Raw genomic sequence first — 15,703 nt, 5'->3', positions numbered from 1 at the left:
GAAGAATATCATGTAAGGAAAAATATCCTGTGAGTAAATTACACCTAAAAATTTTATACTTTAAGAAATTAACTTTCATTAGAAACGCTAACAGCAAGATACCCTTGAAAATACACACATGGTGTCAAAACAAGCCAGAGGAAAATCATTTGCGGGGAGGGAGGAGGGAGAATGAAAAAGGATCCCAAGTCAAATTTATAGAAAATATCCCTTTCTTAACTTTTGGTCGAGAATATGTTTGTATATTTTCATAAAACAACTCCGAGACCATCTGGATTCCTGTAACAGAGAGGAATAGACAGAAGTGCTCCAGCCATGAAGACAGAAGAGAAACAATTCAGAGATGGAAGACGCTGACGACGCCTCACCATACCAGCAGACAGCAGCTGCGTGTTGCTGAAGGATGGCCAGGACCAAACCAGAGACGGTTGGACCTGCATCACCACCATTTGTCCACCAACCAGATTTGAAATATCTGTTGGCCCAGAAAGGAACTCACTACAGACTGATTCATTTGCCTCTCAGCATAACCATTATGGCTTGTCTCAGATACCCTTATAAGGGTATTTCTTGGATCACATGATCTCACACATCTAGAGGAAAAAATGAACAACATAAACTGATGAACAAAAACAGACCCAGAGAAAGAGAAGCAACGATCAGACTTTCAAACCTCAGAGGGAAAGTAAGGGAGGCTGGGGGGAAGGGGAAGAGATCAACCAAAGGACTTGTGTACATGCATATGGGCCTAGCCAGTGGCCATGGACAACAAGGGGGTAGGGGCATATGTGGGGAGGGGTTTGGGATGGGAATGGGAGGATGAGGACAATTATGTGATACCATAATAATAAAAAATAATAATAATAAAAGGAACTTATACAATTCAACACCAGGAAAACAAGCAATTCAATTTAATGCCTGAATAAACACTCTTCCAAAGAGGACATACAGATTGCAAAAAGACATATGAAAAGATGCTCAATGTCACTGGTCATCAAAGAGATACAAATTAAAACCACAATGAGATATCACCTCACACCTGTCATAATGACTACCATCAATCAGTCAACAACAATAACAAAATGTTGGAGAGGATGTGGTGAACAAGGAGCCAGCCCTGGTACACTGTTGGTAGGAATACAGACTGGTGCAGCCACTTTGGAAAACAGTACAGTTTCCTCAAAAAATTAAAAGTGGAACTGCCTTTTGACCCAGTAATCACATTTCTGGAAATTTACTTTAAAAATCCCAAAACACCAATTCATAAGAACATATCACTCCTATGTTCACAGCAGCATTATTTATGACAACCAGGATCTGGAAGCAGCCAAAGTGCCCACCAGTGGGTGAGTGGATAAAAAAGCTGTGGTACTTTTGCACAATGGAATACTGTGTGGCCACAAAAAAAGAGGAAATCTTTTTTTTTTTGCAACAATTCCAATGGCCTTGGAGAGAATTATGCTAAGTGAAATAAACCAGTCAGAGAAAAACAAATACCATATGATCTCACTTATATGTATAACCTAGTGAGTAAAATAAAATGACAAACAAAATAGAAACAGAGGCATGGGTACATGGAACAGACTCGACAGCTGTGAGAGGGTTGGATAAAAGGTGAAAAAATTAGCCAAAGAATATACATGCATAACCCACAGACACAGACAACAGAGTGGTGGCCAGAAGGAAGGGGAAGTGGGGGCTGGGTGGAGGTGGGAAAGAGGAGGAGAGAGAAATGGGGACATCTGAAAGAGTGTCAACAATAAAAATGAAATTTAAAAATAAAATAAAATTTTAAAATAAAAATAAAGTGTTTTAGTATATTTGCAAGGTTGTGCAATAACAACACAATGTCCATAATATTTTCATCAAACAAAATAAAAGCCACCCCAATAGCAGTCATTCCCCATCCCCTTTTTCCCCAAGTTCCTGGCAGCCTATACTTAACTATTTTTTGTCTTTATAGGATTGTCTATTCTGAACATTTCTTATAAATTTAATTACATGTGTATCTGGCTTCTTTCACTTGTCATGTGTTTTTTTCAACTCCATGTAAAGTTTTACTCTTTTGGATAAATCATTCTAACACCTAGGAATATTTATTTTATACATAAATTACTGACTTTCACAATGTAATTTGTCATGAGAACAGAAATAATACATAAATATTGTTCTTCACTTTACAGAGCAGCTGTATTCTAGTCAAGAGGCGATTCCAGAAATTGTTTTCCCCATTCATATTCACCATAACCAAAAATATATTTCCTTAGATAGCTGCTAATACAGCAAACTAAGACTGTCAGGAAGAAAAATAAAATCTTTTTTTAAAAATAAATCTTTATTGTTCATATTATTACAGGTGTTCCTCTCCCCCCCCCCCCCCCCAATAGCTCCCCTCCACCTGATTCACCACCCAACCCATCCCCTTACCCTCCGCCACTGTCTTCATCCCTAGGTTTAAGACTTTTGTCCAATCTCTTCCCACACCCCTCAGATCCCATTCCCCCTGAAAATTGTCAGTCCACTTCCTTTCTTTTTTTCTTTTTTAAAAAAAAATATATATTTTATTGATTTTTTTACAGAGAGGAAGAGAGAGGGATAGAGAGTTAGAAACATCGATGAGAGAGAAACATCAATCAGCTGCCTCTTGCACACCCCCTACTGGGGATGTGCCCACAACCAAAGTACATGCCCTTGACCAGAATCGAACCTGGGACCTTTCAATCTTCAGGCCGACACTCTATCCACTGAGCCAAACCGGTTTTGGCAGTCCACTCCCTTTCTATGTCCCTGATTCCATTATATTTACCAGTCCATTCTGTTCTTCAGACTTTTTATTCACTTGATTTTTAGATTCACTTGTTGGTAGGTATGTATTTGATGTCTTTTTGTTGTTCATAATTTTTATCTTTACCTTTTTCTTCTTCCTCTTCTTAAAGAATACACTTCAGCATTTCATGTAATCTTGGTTTGGTGGTGATGAACTCCTTTAGTTTTTTCTTGTCTTTGAAGCTTTTTATCTGACCTTCAATTCTGATTGATAACTTTGCTGGGTAGAGTAATCTTGGTTGTAAGTTCTTGCTATTCATCACTTTGAATATTCCTTGCCACTCCTGGCCTGCATAGTTTCTGTTGAGAAGTCAGCTGACAGTCATATGGGTATTCTCTTGTAGGAAAACTGTTTTTCTCTTGCTTTCAAGATTCTTTCTTTGTCTTTTGCCCTTGGCATTTTAATTATGATATGTCTTGGTGTGGTCCTCTTTGGATTCCTCATTTGGGGTTCTGTGTGCTTCCTGAACTTGTAAGTCTATTTTTTTCCACCAGGTAGGGAAAGTTTTCTGTCATTATTTCTTCTAATAGGTTTTCAATATTTTACTCTCTCTTCTGGCACCCCAAAAATTCAGATGTTGGTATGCTTAAAGTTGTCCCAGAGGCTCCTTACACTATCTTCATCTTTTTGGATCCTTTTTTCTTTTTGTTTCTTCATATTTCAGGTCTTTGGTTTGATTCTTAGGGTACATTGATCTACAGTTGAGTTTCTGTATATTCTTTATTTAGACAGTATATGCTTAATTTCTGACTGGTCCTTTTCCTTTTTTTTTTTTTTTTTTTTTTTTTTTTGCATTCTCATTAAGGTTCTTGAAGGTCTCATCAAGTTTCTCAGCGGTTTTAGAAGATTCTTGAGTAACCTTATAAATGTGGTTTTGAACTTTATGTCATCCTGTAGCTTGCTTTCCTCCATTTCTTTCATTCATGACATGTTTGTGTGTCTCCACATTTTGGCTGCTTCCCTGTGTTGATGGAGTGGCTTTGAGTGGTTGGTGACCTATAGGGGCCAGTAGCTCAGCCTTCCCAATTGCCTGAGGTGGACGCTCTTGGTACACTTCTTTGTGGGCTGAGTGCAAAGTCTTGGTGTAGTTAAGCCTTGATAGCTGTTGGTACACTGGAATTGACCTCCAGGCCAATTGGCTGTGGGGACCCAATGTGTTTATAATGGAAGAACTACTGCACTGGAGAGACACTTATGGCGCAGAACTTGTTTCAATGGGACTTTGGTGCTCACTGAGTCTGCCTCTTAAATGTGTCGCTTATGGATGTGAAGAGTTGAAATCAGGTGTCTTACACTGACAACTAGGTACTGGATTCTGGTTCTCCAATGGGGTGTAGGTCAGCTACTGTCTGAGGCCACCCTGCAGGAGCTACAGCGAGAACTACAGTTTTCTCCTCTTTGCTTGGGATATGGGGGTTTTGGAGCTGGCTGAACCATGTTGCAAGTTTGCTAGGTTAAGCTGCTATAATGAAGGCCATTCATATGCAAAAGCCACTGCTTGGAGCTTCATGTGTTTGTAGGTTGTGCAGGGCGGGGTCTCAGGGCCTCACTAGGCTAGGGTGTGGCAAGCAGTGATGGCTGGCAGCCAGTCGTTGTTGGAGACAGTGTGTAAGCTGACAAGGTCCTTGCATTCAAGGGGGCTAGCAAGGCTGGCCCCCTACCCACACAGTTTTCCCAGGTTTGTTTGGATGGCAACTATCAGTAGAATGAGAGCAACCTTGCATGGCTTGCCAAGAAGTCTGTAACTATTTACTGAGATTTGCTATACCAAGAATTTGTCCTTCTGCTCTGTCCCTTAGAGATTAAGAGGAACAAAGAATACATTCCTCTTAACAGACCTCCTACTCAGTGTTTTGTGTATAAAAAGTATTGCGCAGTTAATAAACTTGCTACAGTCAGTCAATGGCTACCTGTAGTCCCCCCAACCTCGCTCTTCTGTCTTTCTTTCTTTTCTCAATTCCTGTCTCCCTACCTCAGCCTGGTTCACCTGTCAGGCTGGCCCTGGCAAGTCATCTCATGCCCCAGCACAGAAAACAATTATTCCTGCATGCAGCTCTGCAAGGAAGCCACTCTCACTTTCCGACCCGGTGGCAGACAGTCCAGCTTCTTCCCATAGGAGTTTGGGTCCTGAGCATCTCTCCAGAAACTGGATTTCAGAGAAATCAGGAGTTTGTTTCCCTTCGGGTTGAAGAAAGCAACACCTGCCACCAGCTGGGATCAGCCGCCAGCCCAGATCACACGCATCCTGTACCTCAGCTTTTCAGTGTTTGCTCACTGAATGCTCTTTTCTCTTTCTGTCGAGTTGTAGAACTTCCACTCAGCCAGGCCTCCCATGGTTCTGGGTGGTAGATGTTTTGTCTTTTAGTTGTAGTTTTGAAATTGTTGCACATGGCAGCAGTTTAAGTGTTTACCTACGCTGCCATCTTGGATTCATCTCCTCATCTGTCATGTTTTTAAGGTTCATCCATGTTTTAGCATGTATCAGTAGTTCAGTCTTTTTTCTGGTAGTCTGTTATCTTGATTACTGTGGTTTTATTACACTGTATAAAATAAGTTATTGCTTCATACATTTGTAATATATTGTTTTTATTTTTTCCAAATATGTAGGGTCATATTTTTTGTCTTTACTTATTTTAACTGGAGAAAAGCACTTGGTTACACATTAAAATACATAAATACATGTATACATGAAATACATGAGCATATATTGTGTGTATGTATGTGTATATATATATATATATATATATATATATATCCCTAATACGCAAATAGACTGAATTGTGGAACAACGGAACAACCAGTCACTATGACGTGCACTGACCATCAGAGGGTGAGCTGCAGCGGGATGGTGAAGCAGATAACAGGGGGCGCCAGACCAAGGTGGGGCACTGGTCACTGTCATTGGGGCGAGCCTCTGGTGGTTACTGAAAATTCTTTGCTCCCATGTGTCGCAGTCCCACCAGGTGCTTGCACCTGCTGCTGGCGCCTGGAGCTGGCCCCAATCACTCAAAGCCGTCAGCAGGTGCTAGCAGCAGCTGCCAGCCCCAATTGCCCCTCAGGGCTTCTCCAGCTTCCCCTGCTCCTGAGGGGCAATCTGGGCAGCAGCTGCCACTTGCACCTGGTAATGGTGCTGGCCTTGCTCACACATGCTTCTGGCACTGGCCCCAATCATTCTGTGCCATCAGCGGGTGCAAGCAGGGCCAGCGCCATCAGCCTGTGGGAGTGGCAGTGACGGGAGTGAAGATGTGGGTAGACAGGGGACCAGAGGCCATGATGGGAGGGGCCAGGCAGGGACATGGAGGATGGGCCAAGACCCACCCCTGTGCCCACCACAGCCTCATGGCCCACAGTTCCTTCCAAGGTGTACGAATTCGTACACTGGGCCCCTAGTGTATATATAAAATGCACAAGCATGTATAATGAGAGACCAGGAACTGGGAGCAGAGCTTTGGAAGGCTCCCCCCTGGCCTCCGCTCTGACCTGGGAAGCAGGAGAGAGCACATGGCATGTAGGGAAAACCCAGAGAAGCGGTGAGAGCCAGGAGGTTCATTCCATGAAAGCTAAGAAGAGAGAGCTTCCAACTAAAGGCAAAATGCAGGATGAGAACCTGAGAAGTGAATTTAGTGCCACCCAACTTTTCTCCAATTTCTGGTGTCTCCTCCCCAAATTGAGTCTTTCCACCTTGCACCACCACCTGCAACCACCAAGCTGTTTTCCTCCCTCTCTGGGTGATAGAGCCGGTGAAAGAATGAGGGGAAGTGAGGTAAATGGAAATGAGATATCCTCTAGGTCAACGAACTATTTATCTTTAAACTGCCGGAAAAATGTTACACAATCTGCTGAAGGACTTAGGAGCTATTTATGGACACAGTGAACGCTGCTCTGCCTGATGAGCTTGGCAAACAGCACACCACACAGTGCAACCCCGGGGGGAAGTCAGACTTCATCCACTTCCACTCCAGGCCCCTGAGTCCAGTGCCGCGTGGGGAGCAGAGAGGAAATGAGTGGATCCTATGTTGGTAATGACTGGGGGCCCTTCCAAAGCTGAGTGAAGTGCATAGGGGTTCACTATTCTACGTACTTTCATATATTTGAAGTTTTCTACAATAAAAATAGTAAGTGTGGTGAAGCACTGAAGTGGGGAAGGTGTGCGATGGAGGGGGTCATTGAGGAAAAAATATGGGACATCTGTAATACTTTCAACAATAAATTTCCTAAAATAATAATAATCCTATGTAATAAAAGGGTAATAGGCAAATTTACCCTAATGGCAGAACCACTGGTCCACTATGACATGCACTGATTACCGGGGGGCAATGCTCAGTGGAGGAGCTGCCCCCTGGTGGTCAGTGCGCTTCCACAAGGGGAGTGCCGCTCAGCCAGAAGCTGGCTCATGGTTGACCAGCGCAGTAGCAGTGGCAGGAGCCCACGGCAGCGCTTAGGATGTTTGACTAACGGCTTAGGCCTGCTCCCTGGTTGGACATCCCCCAAAAGCTCCCAGGCTGCCAGAGGGATGTTTGGACTGCCAGCTTAGGCCCTAAACCTTGGGGAGTGGGCCTAAGCCAACAGGTAGACATCCCCAGACTTCGAGAGGGCACAGGCCAGGCTGAGGGATCCCCCTGAGTAGACAAATTTTCGTGCACTGGGCCTCTCATAAATAAGTGTCCCTTCCATCTTTGTAGGGGACTGTGCAGTATTGCTCCCAGTCTGGGTAGGTGAGGTTTTCTCTGTCATATTTTTACTTGGGTGGGCTTTGCCCTACATCTAGCATTATGGGTACACTGCATGGGGGCACCTAAAGCATTTCCTGGCCAACTCTGGCCGGCCATGGGCTTGTCCATCCTCAGCAGTGCTGTGTACCACCCATCTGCTCTCCTCCGGGGATGGCTGCCATTGCCCTCTGGACACCCTTGTTCTGATATTACTCACATGCTAGAAAATTACTCACAATCTAGAAAACACATTCTGCACCTGCATGAGAGCTGCGTCCTGTCGCTGGGCCCCAGACTGTGAGCTCTTAGAGGGCAAGGACCTTATTGACCCCTAGGAACCTGGCAGAGCCTCATGCTGAGAAACACCGGGGGAGCTCACTACATCCTTGCTGAATAAATCTATGAACCAAAAGATAAACCAACATGTTAATACACTGGTGCTGCAAAATATTCTTGCTTCCTCCGTCATGGGTCATGTGACTGCAGATGAGACTTGAAAATCTTAGCAATGTGACCCTTTTACACTGAATTCAAATGGTAGATGCCCCCTATAGCAATCCAGAGGAATGGAAACTTTCTATGAAAACATAATTAAAATCTTGCTCTTTTGAGTACAAATGTAATATTTTATTTTTTTACGTTTTTAATATATTCTTTTTTATTTCAGAGAGGAAGGGAGAGGGAAAGAGAGGTAGAAACATCAATGATGAGAGAGAATCATTGACCTGCTGCCTCTTGCACACCCCTCATTGGGGACTGAGCCCGCAACCTCATTGGGGAATGTGCCCTGACTGGAACCAAACTGTGACCTCCTGGTTCATAGGTCGATGCTCCTCTACTGAGCCACACCAGCTGGGCAACATGTAACATTTTAAGGAGCAGCTATTTATCTGATTGGTGCCCTTTTCAGAAACCCAGACGTAGGTCATTCAGAAGTATCTGTAAACATCCCTTCCCCTCTTTTATTTTTCTATTAAGCAGTCCTGTTTCAAACATGTTTGTTCAATGAGTAGAGGTTTATTCTTTGTGTTTTTTTCTTTTCTTTTTGGAGTAATCACATAATACATGTCGCTCTGCAGCTAGGTTGCTTTTATTTTCCTCCGCTTCACATCATAGACATCCATCCTTTCAGGACATCACACACAGACTAAGTTCATTCTTTTTAAAAATTGCAGAGTACACCACAGTATAAATACGCCATAATTTCTTCAGTCGCTTTGTTAATGATGAATAAAAATGGCTCTGAATGTGTTTGCATGGTAAACAATGCTGTAACAAACATTCTCTGACATATTTCACTTGAAATAATTCCTTTACCAGTGTTTCTGTAGAATACAGTTCCAAAAGTGGAATTACTATGTCAAAAAGTCTTTTACTTTAAGATAGTACCAGATTATTTTCGAAAAAGACTGCTGCATTTCATAATCCTGCCTCCACTGGGTGTGACCGGTCTTTTATAATTCCCATGAGAACTTTAAGAAATGCATCTCGCTGTTATTTCGTTACACAACCGACTCTCAACAAGGTCATATGTCATGCTTGCTGGCCTCTTGGAGATCCTCTTTAAATACCCATGCTTGTCTGATTTCTTCTATTCTCAACTTGCAGGAGTTCTTTAAATTAGGGTACATATATCATCATCTGTAGTCTTTTTGACTATGTATATGACTTTTGCCATAATAAATAGTTAAGCCTAAGACAGTAAAATCTGTCCATTTTTTATGGCTTCTGAGTTTCTTGTTCGAGACTCCTCTTCCCCTGAGGCTATTTAAACATTGCTCCCACTTTTCACCTTTTTATAGATTGATCTTTTTAACTCACCTAAAAGGTATATTATATCCGGTGTAAGGCACGAAGCTACTCTACTGCTTTCCCTATTGAGAGGCAAGGGTGCCCACACTATTTGCTACATTAACAACTGTCCACTAACTTGAAGTGCCAACTTCATTAGGCATAAAATGTTCAAGTGTACTCAAAATGCTCTTTTTTCCTTAGCAAATACAAATTGTTTAAATTACAGTGTTTTCATAAATGATAGAGCAGACACTTTTCATAAGTTTTTCTTTCAAACTTTCCTTAGCCGTTCTTGCATACATTTCATTCCCTATGACATTTAATATCCTTTTATCCTGTTAATAATGCTTGCTTTGAGCAAAGACCTCTTCTAGCTAGAAAGCAGATCAAGGAAGAGAGTGTGCCTGGGAAGCATTTGCAAACTCTGAGTCTGTGACAGCACTGCATTCCTTGGCTCTGCATCTGACCAAGTTTTGTAAAGAATTCCATATGATGTCACTTGATCTCCTGGAGAAGATGGGATACCATTCCCCTCCCCCGTCCCCCATGGCTTCAGCTCAAACAGCAGAAAGGTATGATTCATGACTATGGAAAACGAAGTGTGAGATTTACATCATGCGGATTCTATGTCCTTGACTATACAGGTTACCGCCTCCATCCTTGCACAAGTCTTCAAGCCCATGATGCTCGTGGGAATGGCGAGAGAGGATCCCAGTGCCCTGCCAACGGTTATAAATGGCAACAAGGCTGGGAAAGCACATGGTGAGCACAAATGAGTGCAGTGGAAAGTCCCACCTTTGGTTTTACTGAGTTGAAATCCCAATGCAGTTTAAACAGAGGATGTGGCTAACTGGGTTTCTCAGCTATTCACATAGAGAAAAACCGTTGCCAAAATCTGACTTTGATATAACAAGATTCCACTTGCACTAAGAATGGCATCACCATCTCCAAACTGTTATAGAGAATAAATAATGAGACAGATTCAGCAGGTCTGGACAAACAAGTAAATCCTGAACCTCCCTTTAAATGTGGAAATTAGATATAATCACATTATGTAACAATTAGAGGCTTGGTGCACAAAATTTGTGCATGGGACGGGGGTCCCCTCAGCCCAGCCTGCACCCTCTCTAACCGAGGACCCCTTGGGGGATGTCCAATTGCAGTAGGACATCCCTCTCACAATCCTGGACCACTGGCTCCTAATCACTCACCTGCCTGCCTACTTAGTCACCCCTAACTGCCCCCCCCCTTGCTGGCCTGATTGCCCCTTACTGGCCCCCCTACTGGCCTGATCGCCTTCTACTGTCCCCTCCCCCCACCCCCGCACCCTGGTTGTCCCCAACTGCTCTCCTCTGCCAGCCTGGTCGCCCCTAACTGTCCCTCCCTGCTGACCTGGTAGCCCCCAACTGCCCCCCTGCTATCCTGGTCACTCCCAACTGCCCTCCCCCTGCCAGCTTGGTTACCCCTCATGCTCCACTCTCCCCGCCCCCTCTGGCTTGGTTGCCCCACAAAGCCTGCTGTTCAGTCATTTGGTCATCCCTCATTAACCCCCCTGCCAGCCTGGTTGTAGGCAGCCATCTTGTGAGGGTATAAGGGTTAATTTGCATATTACCTCTTTATTATATAGGATATAACATCAATAAGTATACCATTTAGCAATTGGGGTTAAATTATTAAGATGTTTCCATTTTAAACCAATAAAATCAGAAACTCTGAACTTCAAATCTATGAAAGTACTTCCCAATGAAAAACTTTTAAAAATTATCTGCTAGCCAGATGGAAATAGAGTACGCTAGATGGAGTCAACAGACTTGGCCTTAGAAAAGAGTTCGAGGCCAGGTTTTCCATCCCCAAATAGAAATGTTACTCCTATCTGCTGCCTCTCAGTAACAATAACCAGCATTTATTGAGCACTACCTGCTAAGTACTATGTCTCATGCTTTTAGATACATTGTCTCTTCTCATCTATACTCTAGGTATGTGTAGGTATCGTTTCCATTGTATAGACTAAGAAATTAAGGAACATAGAATTACAGAAACTAACACAAAGTCACATGGATTCAATCTAAATTCTGTCTGTTTTTATTTTTTGTATTCTTTTTTTCTCCCTTGCAAATATGTTTTTGTTGATTTCAGAGAAGAGGGAGGGAGAGAGAGAGATAGAAACATCAATGATAAGAATCATTAATTGACTGCCTCCTGTACACCCCACACTGAGGATCGAGCCTGTAACCCAGGCATGAGCTCTGACTGGGAATCAACAGTGACCTCCTGGTTCATAGGCTAATGCTCAATCACTGAGCCACACCATGTGGGCCTAAGTTTTGTCTCTTAAGATGATCAGTTCTCCATCAGACCATGGCAGACAAACCTGAAGAATCTGAAGTCCTATTTCCAGAGTCTTTGCTGAAGAACCAAGAGATTCTTTAAAGTTCAAAGGTCAAAGTTAGCCACTGAACTGCTCAGTGGTCAGAATTCCTCTGCAGCTGATGACACAAATACATCCTTAGGGGGAAATAGACCTCAGATATCAAACGTCAAACTAAAGACATGGGCTGTCGAGTTGCAGTAAACTGATTGCATTTCAAGAGAAGCGTGTGTAATATACACAGGCTATCAGAAACGTTCCTTGTCATTCATTCAATGTTTATCAAGTACCTACCACCACCAGGCTGGCACTGAGCACACCGAAATGAAAAAAACCCTCAAGGAACTTACAGACCTAGTGGATGAGGCAGATAAGCATCCCAACTATTGCCAGGCTTTCCAATAGATGACAAGAAAGAATGACCTCTTTGGTGCTATGGGAGAGAGGAGAGGCATCTCAGTCAAATAATTTCAGGAGAAACATTCAAAACTGGGGTGGAGAGATGGGGAAACAAACTTGGTCATTTGCTTTTCTTTTCTTGTTGCCACAAGACATTGAAAAGACCTCAGATCCACTCCTGGTTTATACCCAAAATAATTGAAAGTAGGGACTGCAATAGATACTTACAACCCATGTTCATAGCAGCATTATTCACAATAGCCAAAAGGTGGCAACAACTCAAGTGCCCATGGACAGAAGAATGGATAAATAAAATGTGATGCAACATGCAAAAAAAAAAAAAAAAAAAAAAAAAAGTGATGATTCACAATAGATTATTTTTTCAGCCTTTTTAAACAAAGGAAATTCTGACATGCTACAATACTGATGCACTTTGAAGACATTATGCAAAGTGAAATAAGCCAGACACGAGAAAACAATATTTTGTGATTTCACATAAATGACACCTAAAGTAGACAAATCCATAGAGACAGAAAGTAGAATGGCGGTTGCCATGGACTGAAGGGAAGGGGGAGTTATTGTTTAATGAAAGATTAAAAAAAAAAAAAAAAAGGTTCTGGAGATGGATGGTAGGGATAATTGTACAACAGTGTGAATGTGCTTAATGCCGTTGAACTTTACACTTAAGGATGGTTAAAATGGTAACTTTTATGATATGTGTTATTTACCCTCATAGGCCTGTCTAATCTATTGATTTCAGAAGTGAGGAAACTGATATCCAGCTTCTCTTTGAGCAGAGACTGAAACACAGACCCCTACTGCAATGTTCTTTTGTCTGCCACACATAATAATAATAATAATAATAATAATAATAACAACAACTCATATAGCATTGTGCCAGGTGAGATTCTAAGCACTTTATATGTATTAACTCATTCAATCCTCAAAACAACCCATGAGGTAGGTGGTTTCTCCCTATTTTAGAAGTGAGGAAACTAAGGCAACAGAGAATTTATGTAATCTACCAAGACGACCCAATGAGTAACAGGTCTAATTACTGGTTCCAGAGTAGTGCACTTAACTACTACATTCTCAGATTTTTAGTTGTCACGTCCTACCCTCAAAAACAAGAATTCTATCCATCCTCAGGACAGTAGGCTGCAAAAATGTTCCCATCCCCTTCTCATCCATGCACTCTGCAGTATGACCTTGCAGCTTACTGCATCAAGAGGCATAAACTACTCCTCCTTTCCTTGAATCTGGACTGGCCATGAAATTTGCTTTGGCTAATCAATGGAAAGCCATGACAGATGATAAATGGATTCCAAGCCCAACCCGCAAGAGGTCTGGTATGCTTTCTCTTCTTCAGAACCTGCCTCTGTCCTGCGATGAGGTGTAGGCTAGCCTGCTGGAGAATGAGAGACCAGGGGAAGGGGAGTCCAGTTGCCCATCTGAGGCCACTAATATCAGTCTACATTAGCCAGGGCCCAAACATGTGAGAGAACCCAGTAAGACCAGCTGAGCTCAGTCAGGAGGCAGGCTAATGTCTTTGGTTCTGCATACATATGGGCCAACTGCTTTCCAGAACAGTTAGAATGAAGAAAAACATCTGACTTGGGATGGAATCAGGCCAACAGTTGGCTTCCCAGGCAAAAGAAAGTTAGAAATGTGTGGGGTATGTTTAGAGAACAGTGAGTACCCCGTTGAACTATAGTCCAATTGTGTCTAAGGGGTTAATGGGAACTAGACCTTGGGAAGGAGGTTAGACCTGGCTTAGTTTCTACCTAAGGTGATAAGAAGCCTTTCTATGTGTCACATGTTCATGTTCTCTTTACAATATCATAAAGAAAGTATTATGGCTTCCAGTTACAGAAAAGAGGTCCCACGTCAGGATTTAAATATAGACAATCGGAGCTCAGAACCTGCCTTATCTGCTTATTACAAAGCCACGATGGAGAGACTGAAGGTGGGGAGAACATTGTAAAGACACCGTAAGGGCCAATAAAGCCATTGTGAGGGCCTGGCCTGAGGTAATGGCAGTGGGGACAGATGGAAAACAATAGCTGTGGGTGACATGCAAGGGGATGGGGTACAGGACTAGACAGCAGGTTGAGTGGATAAGGTGAAGAATGAAGGGAGTCTGCAGGGGAATGCTCAGATGTTGAGCCCGGGTGACGGAAAATCATAGGTGTCATGATCAGATACTCAACGAGTGCAGAAACTGGTTCAAACATGTTGATTCTGAAATTCCCTGCATGGGATGAACAAGTGGAAGACTGCACATAGATTGAATGAACAACAGAGTTAAGGCATGAAAAACATGTTTGGGGTGATCTGCATAGAGCTAAATCTCAATTTCCTCATGTAAAATGAACTAGTTGTTCCAAATGCTGAATTTCACCAACCATGAAAAAACAGAATTTCTATCTGTGACAATCTATTGAGTTTTGCTGAAAAGTTCTTTTTATTGGTAATCAAGTGGGAAGAAAAGTAATGAACTTGGATGTTACTTCACTCAATAATACTGAATTTTCTTTTTGCAGTTTTTACTGAGATTTAAAGTTTTATGATTCTTGTATCTATAAGCTTTTGAAAATCTAATATTTAGTCCCACTTTTAAAATGTCATTTCTTACAGATTTTTTGCTTGTTTTTTGTTTTGTTTGATTTGAGACCAAAATCAAATTAAAAAAAAAAAAAAAGGTTAAAGTTGCTAATAGTTATGGCATACCCACTATGTGCCTGGCATTCTGCATGTACATATTTTCTCCTTGAAATATAGTTTTGTGAGGAATGAGGAATGTTAACCCAATTTTACAAATGAGGAGATGAGGCTTACAGGTTAAATCATTTGGCCAAAGTTAAAGCTAATTAAGGGAAGTAAAATGAGCTTTCTATTTTATAGACTTCCTCCTCATTGGTGTTTTTATTACAATGTTGGCTAATAAGAGATGAAAGTAGTAAATGTTCTCTTTCCCAGAACAGAAGTGGTTGAGACCACTGTTTAGAGATTTCTGCTCCTATTCAGAACAGAAGATCTAGTGCACATGTGTCAAACACAAGGCCCGTGGGCCAAATCCAGCCCACCAGGCCTTGCAATGTGGCCCGCACCGCGCTGTCATCACTGCACTCCGCTGTCAGTTTATGACATTGTCAGTTTATGACTGTTCAGTAAACCATTCGGCCCGCGACTTAGGCTGGATTTTAGTTTTTGGCCCCTTCTCTGATTGAGTTTGACACCCCTAATAGTGTGTAAGTAACCTGGGAGAAAGTGCCTCAGCTACAGCCTGATGAGAAACAGATGTGAATTCAAATCCGAGTTCTGCCATACTCATTTGTAGCATCTGGCAAGCTCTTAACCCACCTGAGTCACAATTTTCTCAGCTGTAAATCTCAGAATAATAAAAGGTCATGTACAAGGTTATTATGAGCCCAGAAAGAAGTAAAAGGGATCAATGATGAGAACTCATATTGTCTTGAAGAGAGATGATGACTTAAAAAAGAGAGAGAAAGAGAACACGTGAAGCATCTGCTTCAGGGTACTCAATAAATATTTCCTTTTTCTTTCCAAAAACTTTCCAATTCCAAAACTTATGGCTGACAT

At 42.2% G+C, this 15,703-nt stretch overlaps 1 protein-coding gene across 7 annotated transcripts in view; it reads right to left on the bottom strand.

Annotated features, from left to right (window-relative positions):
• Positions 1-15,703, bottom strand: part of SLC10A6 (solute carrier family 10 member 6) — a 45,082-nt gene that overhangs the window by 13,725 nt on the left and 15,654 nt on the right. The window lies entirely within an intron of this gene.

This window comes from Pipistrellus hanaki (genome assembly GCF_964339955.1).
Source record: "Pipistrellus hanaki genome assembly, chromosome: 1".
NCBI lineage: Eukaryota > Metazoa > Chordata > Mammalia > Chiroptera > Vespertilionidae > Pipistrellus > Pipistrellus hanaki.
Note: the sequence above shows the minus strand (reverse complement) of the source record. Positions and strands in the feature narration are given on the sequence as shown.